This window comes from Lissotriton helveticus, chromosome 8 (assembly GCF_964261635.1).
Source record: "Lissotriton helveticus chromosome 8, aLisHel1.1, whole genome shotgun sequence".
Classification (NCBI taxonomy): domain Eukaryota; kingdom Metazoa; phylum Chordata; class Amphibia; order Caudata; family Salamandridae; genus Lissotriton; species Lissotriton helveticus.
This window is the reverse complement of record NC_136069.1, coordinates 844,796,210-844,814,641: the sequence shown is the minus strand read 5'-3', so window position 1 is coordinate 844,814,641 and position 18,432 is coordinate 844,796,210. Positions and strand designations below refer to the sequence as shown.

General features: G+C 47.1%; 1 protein-coding gene and 1 long non-coding RNA gene across 2 annotated transcripts in view; both read right to left on the bottom strand.

Annotated features, from left to right (window-relative positions):
* The window catches only part of ACE2 (angiotensin converting enzyme 2), a 637,108-nt gene that overhangs the window by 426,031 nt on the left and 192,645 nt on the right, over positions 1–18,432 (bottom strand). The gene's annotated exons all lie outside the window — the stretch shown is intronic.
* On the bottom strand, positions 271–10,356 carry LOC144772951 (uncharacterized). Its single transcript, XR_013599879.1, has 2 exons — positions 8,016–10,356; positions 271–1,807 (listed from the first exon to the last, which is right to left on the bottom strand). It is a non-coding gene; the product is annotated as an uncharacterized LOC144772951 (long non-coding RNA).

Genomic DNA, 18,432 nt, shown 5'->3' with positions numbered 1-18,432 from the left:
TTTAAGAAAACAACAACTGTTCCTATGCCCATATTAGAGAAGTCTGGACCCCCCCTACTGTCTGTTTACCAAGAGCGTTAGCTGGGAATTCATTTCTCTGGTTCTTCAGTTGTAGGTCTGGTGAACATTGAATAGCCTTATGTTTATGTTTTTTTGTGCATTATTTCGTGCATGTTTCTCATGCTTTCAAATATGTTTTTTCTACTTCACACTGAGCACAATGTTTCTCTAAAATTATTTTTCGCACATTTTGAGATTTGATTGTTGGTATTTTCTTTCTTACATGCAGTAATATTGAAGTTTGTAAAGTGTTTAAATCAAATGCAAAAAAAGGAATCTGAGGCCATGTTTATTAATTAAAATGTCCCTCATGTAAAAGTAAAAACGTGTATGAAATACACAACCACCTACTGTTGTATTGTGTTTATAGTCTCGGGGTATAGCAGAAGTAAGAGTTCAAGGAGGGCATCTGTAAGCTAAGATTGTAGACCCCCGCTTTAAGAAACCTAAGAGGCCAAAGGGACCTCACGAGCTAATGGGAACTCCTCGCCAGTCCAAAGACTGGAAGCGATGATTACTCCTGCAACTAGCTTGGATCTTCTATCAGTCAGTAGCTATAACATAGGAGGAGCTTGCAGATGGTAAGAGTTACCCATTGAGCAGTTTACTAGCTGGGGCTGGGCTTGACAGAGGGGCAGTACTGTCAAAGACAGAACTTGAAGGTAAGGAAGCTAAAACTGTTGAGTTGGTCCACCTCCCCACAGTGAGTGGACATGCCAGTAGGATGTGAGGCTGGAACTGACCCCACAATTGTAGAGTGCTTTTCTACATATTTTCCTCTTTGAAAAACGAGAGCTGCCGAGACTGTTGTTCCTTGCATTTTTATTTAGAGGGGCATGTGTGAGAAAATACCCTTTTTTGCATGGATACCATCATTTTTTTTTTACAGAATGTTATTGCGGGATTTTAGAATCAGCAGGCAAGGGCAACCATAGTCACCATAGTATTTGCTCTGACCCTGAAACCATGTAAAATGTGTTAATCCTTGATTGGCATATCTTACTCTCTTCTAAGGCCTCAGTATGTGGTGTAGAAACAACACTGTAAGAGTCTCTATGCGCCTCAACTGAGTTCCTGAAGTCATTAAAAGTGGACTCCTGTGATTTGAACACCAGAAGATAGTTTGGAAGCTTTGAAAATCTTGTCTTCCAGAGCACCTGAGCTTCAGGAGCGCAAACCAGTTAAAGTATCTGACGGCAGAGTCACAGCATCGGATTAAATGTGTTCCACTCAAAGCCTCCGAACGTCTCCAAAAAAACACTACTAAGTACCATTTTGCATTGGGACTTAGAAACGTTTCAGCAAAATCTCCAACGTTCCAGAGCTCCAGCGGGACCACCCAGTTTCAGGTATCTCACCTTCTGTTCCTTGGCGGCGCTACAATTTTAGCAGTGGACAAGGAGGTGTTTTCTTCTCAAAAAGTGTTAAAATCCCTTTCTGCATTGAGTCTTGGGGCCTGATTTCAATGTGGTCGGTACATTCCAACCTATGAAGAATCCCCTGTTTATGCAGTGTTTGGAATTACAAGTTTAAATGTATTTAACGTTCCTAATAATTATTGGATGCATTAAATACCTCAAGGCTTGTTAAATTTTGGCAGGTCAAACCTTTAAAAATGTAACAGGGGAAAGGCATACTGTATTTACCGTATTGTGTGGATTTTAGTGTGATAAACTCCAAAATCTGCATGTTATTCCAAATGAACTCATAAAAGGTTCTATTTATTCCACCAGATAAATAATGTACCCTGTGGCGCTTACTTTTGCCATATCTTGCTTCTGGACCCTGGACCCTGGGTATTGATTACCGGCACACCTCGTCTCCCTCCCGCCGCCGCAGTGGTCATCTTTCGCGGCCGCAGTGTGGAGGGCGGCAGCAAAAACTACACTTCCCAGGCTCCCTCAGTGGCGGACAGACGCCACACAATCGCGCCGGACATCGCATAAAGCAGGCGTCACTCCGGCGGAGCGGGGGACGCTCACAGGCGCTTACTTTTGCCATATCTTGCTTCTGGACCCTGGACCCTGGGTATTGATTACCGGCACACCTTGTCTCCCTCCCGCCGCCGCAGTGGTGGTCATCTTTCGCGGCCGCAGTGTGGAGGGCGGCAGCAAAAACTACACTTCCCAGGCTCCCTCAGTGGCGGTCAGACGCCACACAATCGCGCAGGGCGGCGCATAAGGCAGGCGTCACTCCGGCGGAGCGGGGGACGCTCACAGGCGCTTACTTTTGCCATATCTTGCTTCTGGACCCTGGGTATTGATTACCGGCACACCTCGTCTCCCTCCCGCCGCCGCAGTGGTCATCTTTCGCGGCCGCAGTGTGGCGGGCGGCAGCAAAAACTACACTTCCCAGGCTCCCTCAGTGGCGGACAGACGCCACACAATCGCGCCGGGCGGCGCATAAAGCAGGCGTCACTCCAGCTCCGGGGCACGCGAGCGGGACGCCGGGCTAAGCCCAGGCAAAGGGCGGGCCCTCTAAGGCCTCATAGGCCAGAAGAGGCCGGGCAGGGCTTATTCCCTAATATTTTTCTAAGGTCTATTTGTTTGTGCTCTTTCCCTTTGTAACCATGTCTTTGAACCCCGGAAAACCCCCCCTGGTGGAGTCAGGAGGAACTAGTAAAGGTACATTGGATAGTTACTTCACTAAGGTTGTTTCTGACATAGAAAGGGAGAGTTTATTGGCTGATCGTCGCGCAGAGCGGCGTCACTCTGTTGAAGGTATGAAAAATAGACCACCTTTGAACCTTGTGAAACATACTATTCCACTTGATGTAAGCTCCCATATCGAAACTGATGACCCTCTTTTAATAGATAGCATTTCCTTGCTCCTGCGAGACACATCTCTCTCACCTGATGTGTCCAACGATTTGCACACAGATGTCATATCTCTTCCTAGTAGTAATTCTACTATAGGATCAGATGTGCCAGTTGAGCCACCCTCTCCAGTAGTTAGGATTGCTAAGAAGAGGAATAAGAAATCAGGGATGCTTAAAGTCCTTGGCCCACCACCTAGTAAAAGACGGAAGAGGGGTGGTGACCCTCCAAGAATGAAGATTAGTCATTCTGGTTTTGGTAAACCCACAAAGGTTATCAAATCAATTGTGCCAATTTTAACGAACCCCATAGCAATTGTACCAATCTCAAAAGTCCCTACAACACCTGCACTAACGTCACCAGGCTTAGCCATTTCTCCATATTGCCTACCAATGGAGGCACTGTCTGCCGCCCCATTGGAAGCCTTGGAACATTTAATTAGGTCATCTGTATTGCCTATATTGGAGAGGTTGAAGAGGATTGAGCAACGTTTGGGGAATTTAGAGCTGGCTATTAGTAACAAAGCTGGGTCAACCAAGGACCTCGCGAAGCCAGCACCGCCCGTTGTAGCAACAGTGCTAACTCCTACCCCTGCTCCCCAAAAAGGTGTAAATAAATCCAACAAGCCTACAGGCCCTAAACAGCTCAGGGCAATAGCCTCCAATGTACTCCAAAAATCGTCATCTCCTGATGTTAGTCAAGTACAGAAGGCAGATAACAAAAAATCTTTCACAGGAGAAAATCGAGATGAGTGGGGAAGCACTAGCCCCGTCAGGGTAGGGAACCATAGGGGCCGTCAAGTTGAATTACCCCCAGAAGCGGTACCTTATGTGGTTGTCCTTACGGGAGTCCCCACATTAGCAGCTGGAAAGAGGGAGGGGTTCTCCCAGTTAAAAAACAAAACTATATATTGGCTTAGCCAAAATCGGCCACTTCCCTATAATATTAATGGTGATATCCTCCATGTGCGGCGACTCCAATGGTTGGGAAGCAGAGTTAAAGACATAAAGGGAGACCTAATTGTAATTAATTTCAGAGATCCTGAAGCCGTTAGATATATTCTAAATTGGTTTCCTGGGAATGCCGGAAACCTAATTGTTCCGTGTGAATTGACCTATTTCTATCCAAGATCCTTAGTCACCCCTCTAACATACCCCGGGGCACCATCTTGCTTGTACACTAATTTCACTATGCCCTTCAACAAACGGCAAGGGATGCATGCACCTAATCCTGTGAATTTTTATGATTTGCCTAGGTGGGATACCGTACCATTTAGGAGTTATGGAAATAGAAATAGGATGATGGAACATCTGTTGCCGTTTACCCCACTGGAAGTGGCAAATAGATTCAACGCTTTCTCAGGCTTTGATGTTTGCGATTGACAAACAGTGCCCCTCATTAATATGCTATCTACCACTGATAACTTAGCTGTTAACGCAAAATCGAACCTTTCTCCAAAAGAGTTGGTCACCCAACAAATCACCCAGCCCATAATTGTCTCTTCTTCTGATGATCAACACCCACTGAAATGTGAACTCGTCCAAGGTGTAGGAGCTCGCTCCTCTGCTTCCAATGATTCTCCTGATACCTTAGATTTCTAATATACCAAGCAAGGTCTGGTTGATGGTCAAGTCAAAATTTTATCCTGGAATGTGGCGGGACTTAAGAGTAAATTGCCCATTCCCGAGTGGGGCGCCTTTATGGCCTCCCACGACATTTGTATGTTGCAAGAAACCTGGGCGTTAAAAGAAAGTGTAGCCCAGGGTTTTGCAACTCATGATATTTTGGCAAGTATGGGTGATCGGGGTAGGCCCTCGGGCGGGTTGTCCATATGGGTTGGCACACACCTGGGAGTGAAGGCAATATCAATCCCAACTAATTCATTGGATGTCCAGTGTGTTTTGTTGACCCCGCCCAATGGGCCAAATATTGCTTTGATTAATTAATATTCAAGGCCAGTTAGGCGGGGTCTTGAGTCAGAAGTTATTGAAACATTGCTGACCCTCATGTATTCCATTGACTCCTCCACCACATTAATTTTGGGTGGAGACTTCAATTGTCATTTCGAACCCCTTATGGACCCAAACTTTGGTGATCCAGATGATGTGGATTTGCTATGGGCTATCCCAGAGTCACTGTCCCCTCAGGTTAAGGTATGGACCCCTCTCGTTTTGCAATTGCAATCATTTGCGCTAGTTACATCACTACGAGCATGCAATGGGAGGGTGGAGCCTGACAGACCAGGGAGAGCCACGTTTAACTGACTAAATCAGACCTCAATAATCGATTATATTTTTATTGAGGCTAGGCATTGGGATAGGCTGCATGAATTTAGGGTTATTGAAAGGTTTGACAGTGACCATAATGCCCTAGTTTTGTCCCTAAAGCCGGGGAGTTTTGGTTTGAAAGCCTCAACTTCGGTTGAGCATTGTGTCACTGTGCCACTAACAATAACAAATTGTAGGCGTAGGGTTAAATGGCCTGATTTACAAGCGTCGATTAATAAACATGCTGAATTATATGAGACCATTATCCCGCTCATGGAAGAGATGGGGAAATCTGGCCATTCGGGCAGGGCAACTGAGATACATAACCAACTGGTTGCCATTTTGAAAGATATCCTTTACCCTGTTAGAAGGGCAAATAATCCCGTGACTTCGACTTCCCGATGGTTTAACGCTTCCTATCGGAAGGCCAAAAAGGCCTTGCTCATAGCACTAAAAACTAATGCATCGCACTATATATAAAAAGGCAATTTGTGAGGCGAAAAGGGAATGGGAATGCACAATGTGGGAGGAGATGGGATCTGCACTCAGGTGCAAAGATTCCAAATTATTCTGGTCCATAGTTGCAACTGGACTCAGTGGGCATACTCAGGCGCTCGCTCCCAATATTGCTCCCACAATTTGGGAAAGTCCCTTTGCTGCTCTTTATGGTATACCTGATTCCGATGCCTTGCTTGTTAACACCCCTGAACCCCAGCAATTGCAGGGTGTCGATGGGGCTGAGGAGCGTGGACGGTTGATTGAAGCCCCTACGCTCCTCGCTCCAATCGAGCCCTTCACTTTGCTTGAGGTTGAGACGGCCATAGGTAAATTGCTCCCTAATAAGGCTCCAGGATTGGATAAACCTCTGGGGGATCTATTTAGGACACAGCCTAAAATTTGGGCTCCTAATTTGGTTGTTTTATTTAATGGCATTTTGCAGGGAGATGATCTGCCCCCCACCTGGTTAGGAGCAGAAATTGTCCCTATACTAAAAAAGGGCTGCCCGTTAACCCCCTCTAATTATAGACCCATCAGCTTAATTGATACATCACAAAAGCTGATGGGGAGGGTCATCCTTGATAGGATTCTTGGATGGATCGAAGAGAATGGGATCCTTTCTATATTTCAGGCAGGCTTTACGTCCGGTATATCTACCCTAGACCAGATATTCCGCCTGCAGGTTCTGCACTGGAAAACAGCAAAGGAAGAGGGTGGCAGCCTCTACCTTGTGTTTGTGGACCTGCGGGCGGCATATGATCTGGTTCCGCGTGACAAACTGTGGAAGGTGCTGGCAGACTTGGGACTTCCGCCATATCTATTAAATGTACTATCTAGGTTCCATGTAAGCAACTTTGCCCAGGTCAGTTGTGGTAGGCATGGCGAATTCACAGACCAATTCCCTGTCCAAAAAGAAGTTCGCCAAGGGTGCGTGTTGGCACCCACACTATTCAGCCTCTACATCAATGGCCTTGTGGAACATCTGAATGGTGTGGTTAATAACGATGCCCCCAAGTTGTCCACGGGTAGAGTGCCCGCTCTGATGTTCGCAGACGACACCTTGTTGTTGTCTAGAACATCATCGGGCATTCAAAAAACACTGGATGGGTTTGTGGAGTTCTGTGAGCTTCGGGGACTGGAAATCAATTTGGGAAAAAACAAGTTTAAGATTTTTAATCCCCCTAAGTGGGTACGCCCAAATCCGGTCTTACATGGCACACCCCTTGAAAGGGTTAAAACATTAGTTTATCTCGGTATTACCCTAACTGAGAATTTTGATTGGGACGTGCAAACTGCTAAGTCCACACTTAAGTTATCCCAGCTTGCGGGAGGTTTGAGTAAAGTTTGAGAGTCAACCTTTAAGCTGGTGTCTCCTGCTCTGGAAATATATTGCCGCCAGGCTAGAATGGCGGCAATCTATGGGGCTGAACTTTGGGGGTACAAGCAGATAATGAACCTCAAAATGGTAGAGAACTCATTTGTGAGAAATCTAGTTGGGCTACCGCTTAGTACGCCCCTGATCCCTCTTAGATTGGACCTTGGCATGGTCCCAATAGAAGAGATCATCAGCGCAAGGCCAATTATGTACTGGAAGAGGCTGTGGTCAGTCCCCGAACTGGCCGCCTATAGAGCGGAGTTCTCTGAGATTTTGCCTCTTCTTGTATATAAAAAAATCCCTTGGCTTCAGCACATTCGTGCGGTTAGTACCCGATTAGGCCTTTTGGGACTGTGGGAAAACCCCGAGAATTATTGTCCAGGGACATCAAAGAAGGAACTTCTTTCTCACATACGCACGCTGAATGCTCAGATACTATCGAGCTCTACATCACTGGGCAGGTTGACTTCTGAATTCCTCTTAGTTAAATCTGAACCTAAGATCGAGGAATTTTTGGACGAAATTGAACCACCGTTTGCCCGAAAGTTATATCTCCAGCTAAGACACGGCACTTTACCTATCAGGTCTTTCACATCTAGATGGTTAAAAGATAAAAATGAAGTTTGCCCTGCATGTAATCACAACAAAGAGAATGTAACCCATGTATTGGTCTTCTGCCCTGCCTACTCTGAAATCAGAAAATGTTGGCTGATCCCTATCTGTAAGAATTTGGGATTCCTGCATTTTACACAGGCCTGCAGGATATTGACTTATGATACCCATCCTCCCATTGTGTTTGCGCTTTCCCGTTATCTTCATAGCATGTGGCGTAGAAGACAAACTTTTTTAACTTAACTGTTCTATTTATTGTTTCTATTTGTATCTTGATAACTTGTAGTTTAATTCTGTTTTAACATTTTATGATTATTTATTGTTTTATTGATTGTGCTGATGTATTTTATGTGCACTTTTATGGTCATCCGACCGAAATAAAGTTACCAATGGCAATGGTATTTATATTTATCAGGTGCCCTAAATAGCGCCTACACTCATAATCAGGGCTCAAGAAGAAATTTCAACATTTACCTCCAAAAAAGTGACTACGTCCCTTTCTGAAGTGGGACTTATACATTGTGTCGACTTTTTGACTTCCAGACTTTCCAATCCACTTGATGTCTCCATCGTAGTCTGTTGGTCTACCCCATCCAATGACTATCATTGGTGCATTACTTTTTCTTGCTGTTAGTTTTACTTACATTTCTAAATATTTATATCGCTGGATCCCTTTATTGGATTTTTGTTGTTGTGGTGCCATTTTGCTCATTACGCTTTTAGCTATTTTTATAAATTGGTAAATTGGAATAGGATTTTTAACTGTTTTCGTAGTTATAAATTCTTCACACATTTTCTTTCTGCTGTATCCTATCTACTCTAGGCCATAGCTACAAGAGGCTGAGCTCAGGTTTAAATTTACTGAAATTATTGCCTGGCCCTAGCAGGCTAGTGATTTTATTACTTGTGGTGGACCACCACCATCCCCAATTAATATATCAGTTTCTAGAGGATTATTAGAATTACTTCAAGGCCCACCCGCAGCTGCCGAGAACCTTGGGGTGGTGCAGGCTCAGGGGTCCGATCTGCCCCAGAGACATTCATTGCCTTTTCAACCGCATTGTGGAACTGCACTGTGGTTGCGGCGTTGGCCCTTGACAAAGCGAGGAGAACACCCCCCGCCACTGAGATCCTTGTGGTGGTGCAGGCTCGAGGGTCCAAACCGCCCAGGAGGCATTGCCTCTTCAACCACATGGTAGACCCAAGTACCAGGGCCACTGTGGTGCGGTTTTGGAGCCCGCAGCCGTCGGAGACTGCTGTGCATCGCTCCGGTCCTTTGGGGCTAGCTCGAGGGGCTGAACAGCCCCTGCTGCGTGAATTTCTACCACCGCGCTTGAGAGGTGAGTGCCCTGTGCCTCGGGGGGTGATACGGAGGAACCCACGGTGGGCTGACAACACAACGAGGTCTGGAGTTTCCCCTACAGCCAGGGATGAAGGCTGCTGGGTTTTGCATGGTTCCAGGGACTGAACGCCTGGAGGCCTGATTATTCCTCTGGCCTCCGCCCCAGTTTCCCTGAGTGAGGGATGAGAGAGGTGGGCATGAGGGCTTACTGCCTTGAGCTGCACTTCAGCGCAAATTGCTACGGCAATGGCCTGCAAACCCTGTATGTTTTTCGTGACACTTGATGGTTGTCTTAGTTTCTGTTGGCTCATTGCGTGGGCCATGAGTTCAGATTTGTACTTTGATGGGCACCCATTTTGTTTATCTCTGTTGTTGCTGTTGGGCATCCATTTTGTTTTTTTCGGTTTGTTTTTCTGTTGTGAGTCACCCATCCTGCTATGCAAACTGAAAAGGGGTGCTCCCTTCCCTGGTCTCTTTGCTCTGCTGGCCATGGAAAGTGAAATGGGCCTGCTCCACTCTCTGCTACGGTGGCCTTCTTGGAGTGGTCATTTCATTTCATCCATATCCCACACACCTGGTCTGTGAGCTCTATGTTTTAACATCATTATTGCTCTACTGTTAAGGTTTCCCTTCGGCCAATTGGATAATTACAGCCTTTGTATGTGGCTCACACAGGATATCAAACACTTTAGACCTCTGAAAGGTCTGTCTAGGACTTGCATAAAATACCCTGCACTCACTTCCTACTGCATTCAAAGAAAATTCTCCTCAGAGGGTGGCCTTGCCTGAGCGGTTAGTTTGCCTTACTACCACGGTGGTGGTTATTTCCCTTAAGGTCATGAGTGAAAGGTCTGCCTGATCTGCCTACCTTATACAGATTTGAATTCATACCTGAATTGCCTTCAAGTTATCACTGCCCAGCCTCCTGCTTTCTAGCCCTAGATAGTCTGGCTCTCATGGGTCCTAGACTACCCAAAGGAACCAGAGGGTATGTTACTAGCAAATGTGATTCAATTGCCTACTTCACCTTCACCCCATGAAACCCTCCAACTGCTATCACACTGATCTCTCTCGTCACGTCCCTGACCTCTGACCAGACCCTTGGCTTGCATACGCCTCCTATGGTCGGAGCAGACTCCTGCCCAGACTTCTGGCTTACCTACGCCTCCTTGGTTCGGAGACAAGTCATGTGCGTGTATGGATCCGAAACTTTCAAACCTCATCCCCCCAACCTGGACCAGCTGGCCATAATGCTTTCCGTGTCATATATCCCCCTAACTTATCAAAAAATGCTGCAAACCCATCCTGGAACCCTTATCTCAGACCCCTTTCTCTCCACCAGAAAGAGTGCTACCATAAATGATTTCATCTTTTACACTAAAAGTCATTCTCAATGGCGGAAGGCCATATACTCTCTGCTCAAGATCTCCACTTCCCTGAAGACTCCATGTGGTCTTAGATTGATGGTTACGCCCTTCTTACAGAGCTGAAGCCACCATCTCCCTTTACAAAAATGGAACCATCCTTATACAAGCTTCAGATCGCAATCTAGTGGTTCTTGACAACTTTTCCCCCACCATCGTGAATACAGTGGCTAACTTTAATTCCGCCACCCTCCGAGGGGCTGGCCCCCAGTGGCCCCCTCAGTCTTCACAAAGTCTATCTCCTACCGCTCCACCTCCACCCTCAGACCCCACATCTGCTCTGATAGGCCCCAGTCTAGCTACCTTGACCCATAATAACGATTACACCGCATTGCCCATTGTGAACGAGCTGCGACAGCACAGTCATCACGCTAGGCTACCTACTCCCCTGCTCCCATGGTTAGCTAGCCTATAACTCCCCCAGCTCCACTGCTCACAGCACTACCCTGTTTCTACCCAGGATCCCTTCCCCCAGCCCAACCCGCAATCCCGGCCTGCTCCCAGAGGCCTTTAGAGGTCTCTATCTGACCCCCCTCCCCTATTCTATCCATCCCTCCGAGCAAGTAGGACTATTTCCTAGAATCCCTTCCCTCTGGGCTCATCCACTCTCCACCTGCCCTACTATCCTCGCCCCCACGAGCTCTCGACCGCTGCAGGGTCCCCTGAACCTATCCTCCCAAACCCATTCACACACATCATTGAAAGGCCAAGTTAATGAAATAGCACTCTGCCTACAACAACTTTAGGCAGAGGTGCGTAGCCTATTACATATCACTGAGGAACTGTCAGCTAACTCCAGTCTAAGTCGCTCCACTATGACCAATCATCTTCTCCGCTCGCCCTCAGCTAGCGGGTGCACCAGGCTCCCAACTAACCCCGATACTCAGCCGTCGCCATCCCACATGACCCACACACCTAATAGTTGGGCCTCCGCTCCGCACCCTAACGACCCTTCTCGCCCCTCCAGATGTAGAGCCTCCCAGTCTGATAAGGATATTCATGCTCTCCTACTCTCATATGATCCGGCACATCCCTCCACCTTATCAAACTTGCAACAAATTGAAGCCATCCCCACTGATCCCTTCAGGGAACCTAGGTCAGACACGATCTTTAAATGAGAACAACCTTACGAGCGTCAACACCACTCTACCTGCACCCACGGATACCAAAATAAGACTCAAGTGCGTGCTCCTAAACTGTAGATCAGCAGTTAAACATGCTGGGGACATTGCCAACCTCATCTATGGCCAGGATCTTGTAATGCTGACAGAAACCTAGGTAAATGACTCTGCGGCTTCCATCCTGGACATTTTAATGCCTCCCAACTACGATATCATTATGTTGGACAGAACTAGTGTCAAGGTGGAGGCATCGCATGTTTACATCGCAGCGATCTAACAGTGAAAGTACTCCATGCCGACCTCCTGCCGTCTTGTGAATACCTATGCATTGAAGTGACTGGTTGCAACAACCTCGATTAACTAGAAGGAAAGAACGGATCAGGGTTCATCTGAACAATCTGTATAGACAGATATGGTCTGTGATGACAAAGACTAATGTATTTATTTAACTCTCGCCTTGTGTTTTTAACTTTGTTTTTTTTTATTGTATGAATTTGTATGAATTTTGTGCAAATTATATAATTACTTTCTGCAATGTTTTTGCCTACGTAAAAAACGTTTAAATAAATTAGGTTGTTCTATAACCCAACCTGACCCTGATAGGGGCTATTGGTCTACAGACCTCCTGGCCCTCCCGGAATGTTTTTTGAAGATCTTGATTCCGTTTTACTGAGTTTGGCCCTGAAAGCAGAACACTGCATTGTGGCCGGGGATTTTAACTTCCGGATGGATGATCCGTTGGATGCGGCCGCTATTAAAATCTTAGAGGCCACGGCACCATTGGGATTGCATCCCTATCTATTTGGGCCGACGCACGACAAGGGGCACACTTTAGACCAGGTGTTCTCAACCTCCCCTTTAGAGGTGGTAGAGATTATCCCGGTTCTATGGTCAGACCATCGGCTGGCTAAATTCTCCATCTGTGGCACAGCTAAATTGACTGCTGCCGCTCCATTGCAGTATGGTCAAACCCATAGGGCGTATCATCGAGTGACCCCTGAGATGCTGGCTCAGGCTGCTCTGGATCATCCTTGCCCTCTCTCTGGAGACCTGACGAAGGACTTGGAGTCCCTGCAGGTATGGCTGACTGACAGGCTTAACGATCTTGCCCCGGAACTAGCCCCCCGTCGTACTCCTAAACGAGTTTCCGCCCCCTGGTTTACCGTTGCACTGTCGGCTAAGCGGCAGCAGTGTAAGGTAGCCGAAAGAGCTTGGCGCGTTAAATATGAGGAGGAGGCTAAGGTGACTTTTAAGAACATGGTTAAGGAGTATCACCGGGATATTCGCCTAGGTAAGAAAGCCTACCTGGCAGGGAGGATAGAAGCTGCCTCCAACTCCTGCAAGGAGATTTTCTCTATAGTCAGGGAATTTACATCTCCACGGATAAACATCGCTGAGGAGAGGCCCTCTGACTCCTGGGCGGCGGATCTTGCCGGTTTCTTCACGAGCAAGATCCAACTTATACAGGCCTCCTTCCCATCGGCTACATCCGCGGTGCGGACTGCCACTGAGGCTATTCGACCGCCTCTGGCCGCGCCTGGTCTGATACTGGCCGCTTTTCCATCCATATCGGAGTCCGCCTCTTTAGCACTCATGGCCAACTTGAAATCTGGCTCGCCCCTGGACCCTTGCCCTGCTAAGATACTGGCGAAACTGGCTGATGCGATCAATCCTCTGGTCAATCCGCTGCTAAATCTTTCATTGAGCCAGGGAGTGGTCCCGCAGGCCTGGAAGCAGGCAATGGTCATCCCGCTGCTCAAGAAGCCTGGCTTGGACCCCAAGGCCCCTGTCAACTATCGGCCTATCTCTCTGCTGCCGGCTCTTTCGAAAATTGTTGAAAAGCACGTGCAGACGGTGCTTTCCAATTTTCTAGAGGCGAACGAGATTCTGCATGCCACCCAGTCAGGTTTTCTCCCTAATCTTAGCACGGAGACTGCGCTCCTCGAGGTCTCCGAAACAATCAAGGAGATCTTGGATTCAGGGGGTAAAGCCATGCTGGTGATGTTGGATTTGTCGGCGGCCTTTGACACCGTTCCCCATGATGGTCTTCTCACAAGACTCTACGAGATAGGACTTCGGGGAACGGTGTTCAGCTGGTTTTCCTCCTTTCTAGCTGGCCGCCGGCAAACGGTCTGGGCCTCACCTGATTCCGCCGTGATGCCTCCTCTGGGAGTCGGGGTCCCTCAGGGCTCTATTTTGAGCCCGACCCTCTTTAATATCTTCATGACCCCTTTGGCGGCATTGGCGGAGTCGTTTGGGGCCCGGATCGTATCTTACGCCGACGATACCCAGCTCCTCTTCTCGTGTTAAGAGAGGAGGAGATTTTGAGGGGGAGAGTATCCGGGATTGCCTTGGGGCTGTGTTTCAATGGTTCCAACTGCACAGCCTCAAGTGCAATTCCGACAAGTCAGAGATACTCTTCTTTGGGTGCGACACGGAGCCAGACTGGCAGGCTTGGTGGCCTATCGACATGTTCCCCCCTACGTGTTCATCCCAAACGGCTAAAAACTTGGGTGTTAAGATGGACACGGGGCTGACAATGAAGGCCCAGATTTTGGGGGTGTCGGGCATGTGTTTTGGCCTCCTCAGGATGCTTCGGAGGTTTCTTCCCCTGTTATCGGAGGAGCACCGGAAGCTGACTGTACAGGCCCTGATAGGCTCCAGGTTGGATTATTCGAACATTCTATACCTGGGCCTGCCAGAGTACCTGTTACAGCGGCTACAGGTTGTACAGAATGCTGCGGCAAGAGCGATCTACGGAGTGAACAGGCGTACCAGTGCTGCGGGTTTGCTCCAGACCTTGCATTGGCTCCCAATCCGTAAGCGGATCGCCTTCAAGGCTCTGACTTTGACAAATAAGGCCCTCCATGCGTCGGGAGCGAAGTATCTCCAGAGGAGACTGACTTTTTACCAACCAGCTCGCTCTCTGAGGTCGGAATCCTTATTTCTGGCTACTGTCCCACGAGTGAAGAGAGCACGTCTGGGAGGTCGCTCCTTTGGATTACTGGCCCCCCAATTATGGAATTCTTTGCCCCTTTCCCTCCGGGGAGCCACTGGTTTATTAGCCTTTAGAAAGGACCTCAAGACCTGGCTGTTTATCCAGTAGGCCTTCTTTGTGTGCTGTTTTTTTATTTTGGTGTTTCTTTCTCTTTTAATGTGTTATGTTAGTTTACTGCAGCCTTCTTCAATTAAAAGCGCCGGGACACTCTTTTTGAGTAGCCGTGCGCTCTACAAAAACCATTTTAACATAACATAACATAACCCCCAAAAATTCCCCAGTACCCCAAAACCTAAACGCACCCTGAACCCTTAAATTACCCTACACACCAATCCCTAACCCACCCTAACCCCTAAAAATGCCCCAGTACTCCAAAACCCTAAACCCACCCTAAACCCTAAAAATACCCCTGCACCCCAAAACCCAACCCACCCTAACCCCTAGAAATACCCCAGTACCCAGAAACCTAAACACACGCTGAACCCTAGAATTACCCAGTTACACCCCAAAACCCTAACCCACCCTGACCCCTAAAAATACCCCAGTACCCCAAAACCCTAAACCTACCCTAAACCCTAAAAATACCCTTGCACCCCAAACCCCTAACCCACCCTGACCCCTAAAAATACCCCAGTACCCCAAAACCCTAAACCTACCCTAAACCCTAAAGATACCCCAGTAGCCCAAACCCTAAAACACACCCTAAACCCTAAAAATACCCCCTACACCCCAAAACCCTAACCAACCCTTACCCCTAAAAATACCCCAGTACCCCAAAACCTAAACGCATCCTGAACCCTAAAAATACTCCCTACACCCCAAAACCCTAACCCACCCTGACCCCTAAAAATACCCCAAAACCTAAACCCACCCTAAACACTAAAAATACCCCAGGACCCCAAAACCCAAACATACACTTAACCTTAAAATTACCCCTGAACCCCTAAAACATATACCTCTGCACCCCTGCACCCAAAACCCTATGCTTACCTTATACTTACTTAGAAAAAACATATGCTTTTACCATTCATGCATTTACAACAAATTTCGTGGTAAAAGCATATAAAATGTAATGCCATGCGCTGTAATGGCATTGCGGAGTATTGGTAGTTGCGTTGTCATGGTATGCGGGGTGATGGTATGTGGGGTAAAAGATTTGTTGTAATGGTTGTTTACCGTCTGTATTGGGTGAGTGTTGATGTGTGAGTTAATAGGTTTCTATTAGGTATCACCAAAGGACACACCTTGTGCTCTTCTACAATACCCTAGTCCTTTGGTTTGCAAGGGGTCCCTCTTACATTGTTTAATGCAGCAACCACTTCTGCAAACTACACACGTTTTACTACCCCCCTCGCGACAACCTTCCCGTCACAGAACAGGCCATGGACATTATCTCGGCCAATACTGATTTCCACGGCAAGCAGATCTTCCTGGGAGATTTCAAACTCCACTGGAACAATGTAAATGATGTGGTGGTCAATAGCCTTAAATCCTTCCTACTAAACCTCAATCTAATCCAAATCTGTGACAGCCCTACTCATACCAAAGGAGCTACCTTAGATCTTGTCATTGGTAAACCCAACTCCATCTGCCTTAATTCGATCCTCCCGTGTGATTGGACAGATCATTATTGCATCACCTTGTTCATCCTGAAATCGGTTAAAGTAAGTAGAACACAGCATAAGAACCCAAAACAGTTGAAAAGATGTCTTCGGAACATCAACTCGCAAGATCTGACTGCTCTCTGGATAACACCCTGCCCCCTCCCTTGAACATGTTGGATGTCCACGACCTTATGGCCCACCTTAACCACTCAATGCTTAAAGTACTAGACTCGGTTGCACCACTACAGCTTAAAAGAATGTCCTCTAAACTCTCCAAACCGTAGTTCAATGATGGTCTTAATTCCGAAAGAAGAAATTTAAGACTTGCGGAAAGGTTATGGAGATCCCATCCCTCCCTTGAACATCTCTACCATCTGAGATCCCTGAGAAGCATATACAACAAACACATTAGATGCTCGAAGGCCACCTTGTTCAGAACGCAACTAGAGCAAGCAAAAAAACATCCCAAACAACTATTTGAACTCAAGTCCTAAACTACCAGTCATCCCAATCTCTCGTCACTGGGTCAAGGGACATTGCCGAAATGTGAAGAATTCCCTGATTTCTTCACGGATAAGACTATTAAGATTGAAACTGAATTATGCTCTGCCCTTGATCACCTGTTGATCAGTCCACTGAACACCCTACATCCTTCAGGGTGGGACAGCACTTACCCTGGGCTGCCCTACCTCCCCAAAAACAATGCTTACTGGAGTCTGTTCCAAACCTTGGAAGAATGCACTATACGCAAAATCCTGTCGACTTTGAAACCTTTCAATCACTACAACGACTCTCTGCCATCAAACCTTTTCCCGGAAGTTAAGTGCTCCTTACTAACACTTTGGACTACGATCGTCAATGCATCACTTCAACAAGGTGCTATTGCAGATTGCCTAAAATCGGGTCAAGTTACCCAGATCCTGAGGAAACCTTCTGCGGATACCACAGACTTTCATAACTTTCGCACAATCTCTAACACCCCCACCTTGGCAAAGCTCCTGGAGAAATGTGTGCTCACACAACTCTGTAACCACATCAACCATTTCCAGCTCCTGGACCAATGCCACTCTGGATGCCACTCGGGCCATAGTACAGAGTCTGCGCTAATGGACATTGTTGATGATGCGCTAAAAATGTTGGACCATAATGAATCATGCCTATTGATCCTTCTTGACCTTTCGTCAGCATTCGATACTGTCAAACACGATAACCTAACTGACCTCCTGGAACATAGGAGGGGGTTGTCTCTGCCTATTCTAAACTGGTTCTCTTCGTTCCTTCAGAATAGATCCCAAAGTTTCAAGGTGAACCAAACCCTGTCCCTTCCTGCACTGGTCACTCTGGGGGTTCCACATGGTTCTGCGCTTTCACTCACTATCTTTAACCTGTTTCTGGAGCCTCTGACAGAAATTCTGAAATCATCCAGCATTCACTATCACATGTATGCAGATGATATCCAACTATACCTGAAGATCGCCTCCCCCGAGGACATTCAGTCTCTCAACTCAGTCCTGCTGGAAACACAAAGCTGGCTAACACATAACCACCTGAAGCTAAATGCTCTAAAAACGGAATGCCTCCTAATCTCACCCCTCAAACAATTTCAGGTCATGGAACAATGGTTGAATCAGATTACTGCTCTTAATTGTAGACATCAGCTTGTTGATTCTGCATCATCTCTGGGTATTATATTAGACAACAGCCTGAACATGCAGTAGCACATTAGTTCCCTCACCAAGCGAGCAAACTTCCAACTCAGCATCCTAAGAAGACTCAAACCTTATCTCCCTGCTCATGACCTAAAGTTTGCAGTGCAAGCATTAGTGATCTCAAAGCTGGATTATGGTAGTGCAACGCTGTGCGGTTTGCCCAGAGTGAAGACGGCCCCTCTTAGGGTTGCCCTCAATTTGGCTGCTAGGCTCATAACAGGCACTAAAAATACAACCATATTTCTCTGGACTTTCTGGCCCTGAATTGGCTTTCTTATGAAGCTCAGATACAGTTAAAAATTGCATGCATAGCACACAAAGCCATCCACTTCAAGACCCCACTTTACTTCACCCAGAAGCCTGAGCTTTCATGTGGTTTGAGAGCCTCCAGAAACGCCAGCACCCTTTTGCTCAAACCACAAAAATTCAAGAAAAAAAGACCTACAATCGAGGCTTATCAGGTATGGCTCCAAGGATCTGGAACTCCCTCCCCCCTGAAGTCAGGGTGAACCCTACCCCTACCCTCTTCAAAGGGCTCTTGATGAAGAAATTACTGCCACAGTCAGGCTTCTCCATTGGACTCTGAGGCCATATGGGTTGATTTGT